Genomic DNA, 9,110 nt, shown 5'->3' with positions numbered 1-9,110 from the left:
AAAACAAACAAACAAACAAACAAACAAAAAAAACCAACCAACCAAACAAAAAAAACCCAAAGTGTCAACATATATAACATATATATGCAAAATATAAGCTTCCCAAAGACTCTTTGCAAATGAAAGTAAAGCTATTAAAAAATTATTGGGGCTCAGTGGTTAGGAGAGATTGCTGTTCCAAAGTCACTTTCATTGTTAGCTTCCTGGATTTTTTTCCCTCCCAAGTGACACTGCTGCCCTCTGGTCTATAGTAACAGCCTCCCGACTGATCTCCTTGTTTCCGTCCATCCTTCTGCAATCTACTCTAACCTAATAGGTAAAAGGATGCTCTGCTCAGCACTGCCCAATGACTTCCTGCCCCACCAGGAGGGAAATCTACTCATCAGCAGACTGACATGCGCTAATTCCAGTGATCAGGTTTTGGAGTGTGCCTTGTAACAACGTTCTGTCTCACTCTGGTCACCTCTCGATTGTCCCCTACATTTGCAAGCTCCACTCCAAGTTTACTGTTGTTACATTATTTTTCTGCCTGGAATGTCATCATCCATCATCCACCTGGCTCTATGTCTCATTGCCACAGTGGTTCTCAAATGTCGATTTCTCAATGGGCCCTTTTGTAAATGTCCCATTTGAAAATACAATCCCCAGGCCACTACTTCACTACATTAATAAAAAAAATGTTTTTGTTTTAAGTGTATGGGTGATTTGCATACATGTAGGTACACCACACGTATGCCAGTGCCTGTGGAGGTCAGGAGAAAACATTGGATCCCCTAAAACTGGGTATTCTAGATGCCTGTGAGCCACCATGTGGATGCTAGGAACTGAACTTGGGTCTTCTATAAGAGCAGTTCTTAGGTGTGGAGTTATAGTTTACTTGCTTTTCCCCCAGTGAGTGCAGAGGTGTGTGTCTGAATGTGTGCATCGATGTCTTCTTACTTTTTGTTTCTGTGATAAACTCCAGGACCGAAAGCAACTTGGAGAAGAAAGGTTTCTTTTGTTTTACAGTTATGGTCCAAGCCTGGGATCTGGCCAAGAGCATCAGGCACTCTTAGTTGTTGAACCATCTCTCCAGCCCCCCTACTGTATGTTTTGATCCAGGGTCTCTCACTGAACCTGGCATTCACTGTTTTATGTAGCCTTCCTTGCCAGGGAACCCCTGGGGTCTACTTGTCCCTTCTCCTCAGTGCTAGTTAGCCCTTATTTTTGCACAGGACCTGCGGATTTGAACTCAGATCTTTATTCTTGTATAGCAAGTATTTTACCGGCTAAGTCATCTTTTCAGACCCCTGCTGTATTTTCCTCTGGAGCACATATTACATTACCTGATGTAATGTATACTTTACAGCTTGTAAAGTCTCATCTGCCTTATGATCTGGGGGTAACTTGTTTAATAACGCATCTCTGACATTCCGAGCTATGAAGAAAGTACTTATGGAATTATTACAAAGATCTCGATAAAGTCGTATTATTGTCCATTTAAGTTGAAAATAAAGTTATTTTCATACAATATTTTCTGATCACAGTTTTCCCTCCCTCAATCTCCTAGACTCTCCCCACTTCCCCACTCTTCCAACTCCATGCCTTCTTTCTCTCTCTTTAAGAAAATAAACAAATGAAAAAGAAAACAAGAGTAAAACAAAATGAACAAACCAACAGAAAATAATGAAACTAAGAAAGGACATGAGAAAGGCATACATAAGCCCCCACAACACACACACTGTGTACACAAAACCTATAAACACTCAAAAGTGTAAACCATAATATTCAAGCAAGAGATCAGTAGGGTAAACAAAATTCCCCAAAGTGATATGAGACAAGATATTCTAAAACTATTTTTGAGTTCATTTTGTGTTGGCCATTCACTGTTGGGCATAGGGCCCGCCCTTATGTGCGGTTTGTGTGCCAGGTAAGACTCCTTTACAGGAACTCATTCTTCCTTTGTGAGCAGTTGGTAAGTGGAGTCCTACTTTTTTTTCTTGGTATCATCCACCCTTTCTGGCTCTTATATTCTTTCTGCTTCGTCTTCTGCATAGTTCTCTGAGCCTTGAGGGAAGGGATTTGGTGAGACATACCATTTAGGACTGGGGGCTCCAAGCCTTCCCATTCTCTGCACACTGTCCAGTTGTGGATCTCAGTGACAGCTCCCATCTTCTGAAGGAGAAAGCTTCTCTGATGATGGCTGAGTGGGACACTGGCCTAGGGTTTAGCAGAGTATCCTTAATAGTCATTTTATTGCTGTGTTACTATAGCAGAACAATAGTATTTGGTTTCCCCCTAGGCCTATGGTCTGTCAAGTCTCAGGTTCTTGGCCACCTAAGCAGTGTTAGGCAGGGGTTCCTTCTCATGGAGTGGGTCTTAAATTTAATCAGATAGTGGTTGGTTAGTCCCACAACAGTTGTGGCACTACTGCATTAGTGTATCATGCATCCAAGTCTCCATTATAGATCGAAGAGCTTCTCTGGTAGCTTTCAGTATCATGAAACCAAGCAGTAGGGATGAAGGCTCTAGTTAGACGCCAGCTTCTATGTGTTCAATTAGATATGTAGGTATTGTCTTCAGCATTAGGGCCTTACCACCATCAATTGATGGAGAGCAACCAATAACCTTGGCAATAGCCTGAGTTGTTTGGGGAGTTTCCATAGGTCTGCTTTGCCCAACAACTCAATTAGATGTAACCCTGGCACTGGAAAATTCATTTCGCAGTGAGAGATGTCTAGTTGGTCTTTGTCTCCTCTATTACTTGATGATTCCATTCATCATAAACACACACACACACACACACACACACACACACACACACGTGCACGCACGCGTGTATATATATATACATATACATGAAGCTCCAACTGTACTAGGTTTCCATATGACCCCTCAAATGGCCCTTGGCTTTAGCTGTCTATCCCTGTATTCCCCCCCCCCATTACTCCTATCTTCCCTCCCTTCTCTAACTCTCCCATTCTGGTCTCTCCATCATCCCTCTTGCTAAAAATAGAATCTCAGGGTCCTTCTGACTCTATCGCCATAATCCTGGGATTACAGTCATACACCAAACTAGTTTTATGTAGTGGTGGGGATTGAATCTAGGTCTTCATGCATGCCAGGCAAGCATTCTACCAACTGAGACACAGCCCTGAAAATAATAGGGGGGGGTTCCTTTTCCTTTTCCTTTTATTGAGAATAGATTCTTTTCTCATACAATATACCTTGATTGCAGTTTCCTCTCCCTCCACCCCTCCCAGGTCCTCCCCACCCCTCTGGATTCACTGTCTTTCTGTCTCTCATAAAAGAAGAAGAAGAAGAAGAAGAAGAAGGAGAAGAAGAAGAAGAAGAAGAAGAAGAAGAAGAAGAAGAAGAAGAAGAAGAAGCAGCGTCTAAGTTAACAACCAAACATAACAAAATAAAATATGTTATGATAAAACAAAAACCCATCACACATCAAGATTGGACAAGGCGACCCAACAGAAGAAAAAGAGTCTCAAGAGCTGGCACAAGAATCAGAAACCCATTTGTTTATTCACACACCCTCAGTATTCCATAAAACACTAAGCTGAAAGACATAAAGTCACCTAGTATAGACCTGTGTAGGCCTGTGCTTGCTGCTTGGGGAGTCCATGTGAGCCTTGCTTAGTTGATTCGGATGGTCTTGTTGTAGTAGGAGGAAGCAGAAGGGGCCAGTGGGAGGAGGGAGCAAGATAGTGATGGGGATGAACATAGTAAAAACGCACTACGTACACCATAAAGTGTCAGTCAACCCATACGATGTATAATTAATATATGCCAATAAAAATCTTGAAACTTACTTTAACATTTAAAATAATGTTATGAGCTGGGCACGGTGATGCCCACGTCTATTTCTTGCTCTTAGAAGTCAAGGGCAGGTACGTCTCTGTGAGTTTGAGGTTGGACTGGTCTGCATAGATAGTTTTAGTCTGTCAAAGCTCCCCATACTCCTCCCCAAATGCTCACAATATATCAACTAGGAAAAAGAATATAAAAGACTCTAATTTTATTTTGAATATAAAGGAAGGGCTGTATACTAAAATTCTATTTTTGAAAAATGTTGACAGTAACATCGACTTTCACTTTATTTACTTTGTGTGGTGCCTGGGATTGAACTTCAGGTCGCTCATAGGCAAGTCGGGTACTATATCCCTATCCCCATCCCAAGGATAACCTACACTTGTAACTTAAAAAAAAAAAATCTTAAAATTTATAACGCTTTGAACCTGCTTCCTTCTATCCACTCCCAGTCTGAATAAATTCCTCACTTCAGCTGAAAGTCCGGTGCACATCTCTGTTGCCACTGACTATTATCTTACCAGTACTGTGTATCTTTATTTCTTCTCTTAGGCCATATACTTCCTGAAGGCAAAATCTATGGTATTATCATTATTTTTAGGGTCTACAAAATTTTCTCTATTTTATGAATTATTTGAATGAAAAACACATTTGAAATGTTTTAATAATAACCAGGAGTGATATATATTATTGGTAATGCAATTTTCTTTTTTTCTTTTTTTTTTTTCTTTTTTTTTCGAGACAGGGTTTTTCTGTATAGCCCTGGCTGTCCCGGAACTCACTTTGTAGACCAGGCTGGCCTCAAACTCAGAAATCCGCCTGCCTCTGCCTTCTGAGTGCTGGGATTAAAGACATGCACCACCATGCCTGGCTGGTAATGCAATTTTCATATAATATTATTTCATGACCAGCTTAAAAGCAATTTTTGTTGTTGTTGTTGTTGTTGTAGTTAAAGGCAGGGTCTTGCTATGTAGCCCTGGCTGTTTTGGAACTCATTATGCAGAACAGGCTATCTTGAACTCATAGATCTGCTTGCCTCTGCCTCTTGAATATTTGGACTAAAGATGTGTAACCACACTCAGACAGAAATGTATTTCTTCTTTTGTTTATTTCAAGACAGGGTTTCTCTGTGTAGCCCTGCCTGACCTAGAACTCACTTTGTAGACCAGGCTGGCCTTGAACTCAGAAATCTGCCTACCTCTGCCTCCCAAGTGCTGGGATTGAAGATGTGTGCCACCACTGCCCGGCAGAAATATATTTTTTGACATAAGAATGTTCTTGGTTGTCAGGTAGATTTCCTTCACTCATTCAGGGCTCCTGTTTTATTTTATGATTTCCTAGGTTACATAGCATATTCCCCAGACCCTAACTATATTTACTAATAATTGGTCTCCGGTGTGTTAAATTCATAGTACTGCAGTGGTAGGTAAACACAATACAGGATGTACAATAAAGTATGAATTTCAAAGACTATATAGTTTGTATTATGAGTATGTCTCAGATATCACAGGGGACATACTTATACTAAAACACTATTTGTTATTTGATATTCCAATTTAATTCTCAATTCTATGTTGTATCTTCTGCCCCTACCTAGGATAGAGATTAGTTCTGACTTTAAACCACTGAATCCCAAGAATCTAATAGAGCCAGTTTGTTTTTAGACAAACAACTCTCTGTTATATCTAAGACAGATGAGCAGACACAGAGACAAAGCTGGGATTGGGTTGTCTGCGCAGGTCAAGAAGCCTCAGCATCCTGGACGTTCAGCTTGTTTATGATGAAGATAGAGTTGAACAGAGAGGTGGGGTTATTGTGTACAGCTGAACGTCGAGCCATGATTATCACACACAGATAAACAAGGGAGTGGAGCTTATGGTGTACAGCTGGATCAAGGAGACAGGTTAGCTCCTCTCAGTGGAGCAATGTCTGTCGAGGAGCAGTCTTGAGGCTATAAATCCAAGGGAAGAAAGCTGTGTTGGGCATTTTCTGTACTTACTATCAACACCTACATATGAAACTGTTTCCTAAAGTTAGAGTCCAATTCTTCGGGTCATTTTCCGACCCTCTACCATTTTTTGAGTACACTCTTCAGACACACCAGAGGAGGGCATTGGATCCCATTATTGGCTGTGGTTGCTGGGAACTGAACTCAGGACCTCTGGAGTAGTCAGTGCTCTTAACTGCTGACCCATCTCTTCAGTCCCTTAAAACTCTTTAATTAAAAAAATTTTTTTTTTTTGTGCAGGGGTTTTGCTTATATGTGCATCTGTACATTACATGTTTCCAGTGCCCACTGAGGCCAGAAGAAGGCACCATATCACCTAGAACTGGAGTTATAGATGATTGTGAGCAACCTTGTGGGTGCTGGAAGTTGAACCTGGGTTCTCCGGAAGGGCAGTAAATGCTCTTAACCACTGAGCGCCCCCCCCCCCCCTCCAGCCATCCTGTCCCACCCAATCATGCTTGCTGATACTATAAGGTGTCCCCAAGCTGGTGAAATATGGCTCATTACCTTGAATTTTCAAAGCAATTCTCTAACAATAAGTCTTACTATGTGTGTGTAAGGGCTTTAGAGGGCTTCCTATCTCATTGCTTTATCTGTTTCCTTTACATTGAATTACAAAAGGCTCTGAGGGCCTAGCACAGTGGTGGCCGCTTACTGTATGTGCATCAGGTATTAGTTGAGCAAGTTTTAGTGATTCAGGCCTGGAGTCCATTGGGAGGATGAGGCAAGCAGACAACCAGTTTAGGGCTAGTGTGGGCTACAGAGGGAGTTCAACACTAGTGTGGACAACTTAGTGAGATTCTGCCTCAGAATTAAAAAATGTAAAATATAGCTGAGGGATAGTACTCATGTTAGTATCTGCAAGGACCTTGGTCAATCCCAGGGATACAGACACAGACAGACACACAGACACAGAAAGACACAGACAGACACAGACACACAGGCACACAGACACACAAACAGACACAGCACACACACACACACACACACACACACACACACACACACACACACACACACACTAAAAGGATATCTGCAGTTTTCATGTTCTTTTGCCAGAAAAACTGTCTACTACAATTCTCAACCTGGATGTGTTTATTCTAAAGGCTGACCTTGAACCATTTGTGACTTCAGTTATCACTGTAAAACATTCCTCATCAAAATGATGTAAATTTTTTTTAGTAGCATTTTTTTTGAGGACTTGTATTACATAATTTGTACAGCCCAAACTAAGTTTCTTTTTATGTGTATTATCATATTACCTTGTTTAATTTCATATCCAATTTTATGCTTGTTAATTTTGTTGTTGTTGTTCTCAGTATCACTATTATGATCTAGAAAGAGGTAGTACAAAGAGTTGGTGAGACAGGCAAATGCAACTGTTTTCCGTTACCTCTGAGGAACACTAGGTTCATTTGATTGTTCTTTTCAAATGACTCTTGCTAAACTTCTTCCAAGGAGGAGACATAAATGGTGTCAAAAGTCCCAACGATGAGCCAAGGCAAGAGTCCACTAAAGGTAACTCTGGGAAACCAATGAGTTTATTGGGCTTCCTTACATAGGTGAGGGGTGTGGACATCCTCGCTAGTCTTTCCTGGATTATATATCTTCTAGCCCATCCCTCAGACCATGTGTAATTAAAGCAGAGTTGGGTACAACAGCTGGTATAACAGGTGGTAGAGAGCAGCTGGATAGTCAGGTGAGAATATTATGCCTTCTTAGTCCCTCTGTGCTGGGATATAAACCACCAAGCCCAGCTGTGATGATCTTTTGCAATGGAGTGCAGTTCAATGCCCTAATATGGGGGTCACTTGGCTCAGAAGACAGCCACTCACGACAATGGCATATTCACATATCAAAGCCCACATTATTGGCACATGATTATTTTAAAAGTGTTACTACCCTGCTTAGTTGGTTTAAAATAATCAAAAACAGTTCTGGTTGGCTCCTACAGAGGATATAACTTACCAGTTCTGCCAGAACACTACTACTTTGACATTTTAGGTATACTATTATTTAAGTAGAGTCACCCTGTTTTTAATTTTCCATATACTTTTTTTATTCCCTCTGAAAGTGGAACAAGGACGTTTGGGTTGGACTCTCTATTTTTAGGATTTTTGAGACAGTTTCTCTGTGTTGCCCTGGCTGTCCTGGAACTCGCTCTGTAGAACAGACTGGTCTTGAACTTAAGAGATCCATCTGCCTCTGCCTCCCGAGTTCTGGGACTAAAGGCATGTGCTCACAACCTGGCTTACTCCCTATTTTTAAAAGAAACCGTTTTTGTTGTTTTATGAGTGTTTTGCTTGTACCATTTGTGTGCCTGGTGCTTATGGAAGTCAGAAGGGGGTGATGGATCCCATGGAATGGAGTTGTAGACAATTGTGAGCTGCCATTTGGGTGATGGGAACCAAACCCTAGCCCATGGCCAAAGAAAGTGCTCTAATCACTGAAGAACCCTGCCAGTTTCAGGATAGCATCCCTTTAAAAACACCAGCAAAGCTGGGCAGTGGTGGCGCATGCCTTTAATCCCAGCACTTGGGAGGCAGAGGCAGGTGGATTTGTGGGTCTACAGAGTGAGTTCCAGGACAGCTAGGGCTACACAGAGAAACCCTGTCTCGGAAAAACAAACAAATTAACAAACACCCACCAGCAAAGACCAGCTTCTCTCCCATGCTTGATGACTAGTGCCCCCTCTCAGAAAAGCGCCCACGGTGTGGCAGCACAGTCCTTGCACACACCAAAGTCTGGCACTTTACCAACACAGGGGTTATTTATTCAGTTGGAGCTGAGGAAATACTTGGTTTGAATTGAGGGCACATGTTTAAGAAAGTAAGCCTGAGTAGAAGTCCTCCAAGAACCTCAAAAAGAAAACGAAGGAAGGAAAGAGTCACTGTGTTCATCTCCTGTTTACTTCAGGGCCAAAGTTTGCTCGGAATGGTCACACTCTGCAGAGCCATTTTGTGTTCTTGTTCTCTTTCTTCCTTTGCCAAATACAATCGAAGTCATGTGTATACATCATAGCTCCACTACACAGATTGGTGATCACATTCAGCATTTTCTTTATTTTTTAAAAAACAAATGCAGTAATTACAAGGATATGGGAAAATACTACTAGAGGCCAAATGCATATATTATTCTTGTACATTGAACATGTAGTATTGTGTATGTGCATGTTTATGGGATGGGTGATGGAGCACATGATATAAATATGAAGGTCAGAGAACAATCGGGTGGAGTCAATTTTCTCCTTCTGCCATTAATTGTTATGAGAATCAAGTTGAAGTTGCCAGGCTTAGGAGGC

At 41.5% G+C, this 9,110-nt stretch overlaps 1 long non-coding RNA gene across 1 annotated transcript in view; it reads right to left on the bottom strand.

Moving 5' to 3' along the window:
- Window positions 1–9,110, bottom strand: part of 4931440J10Rik (RIKEN cDNA 4931440J10 gene) — a 69,626-nt gene that overhangs the window by 56,994 nt on the left and 3,522 nt on the right. Inside the window, exon 2 of the long non-coding RNA NR_045503.1 lies at window positions 7,072–7,143. This is a non-coding gene — a long non-coding RNA (RIKEN cDNA 4931440J10 gene). The remainder of the gene's footprint in view (window positions 1–7,071; window positions 7,144–9,110) is intronic.

The sequence above is a fragment of the Mus musculus genome, chromosome 14 (assembly GCF_000001635.26).
Source record: "Mus musculus strain C57BL/6J chromosome 14, GRCm38.p6 C57BL/6J".
NCBI classification, from domain to species: Eukaryota; Metazoa; Chordata; class Mammalia; order Rodentia; family Muridae; genus Mus; species Mus musculus.
This window is presented reverse-complemented; position numbering and strand designations above follow the sequence as displayed.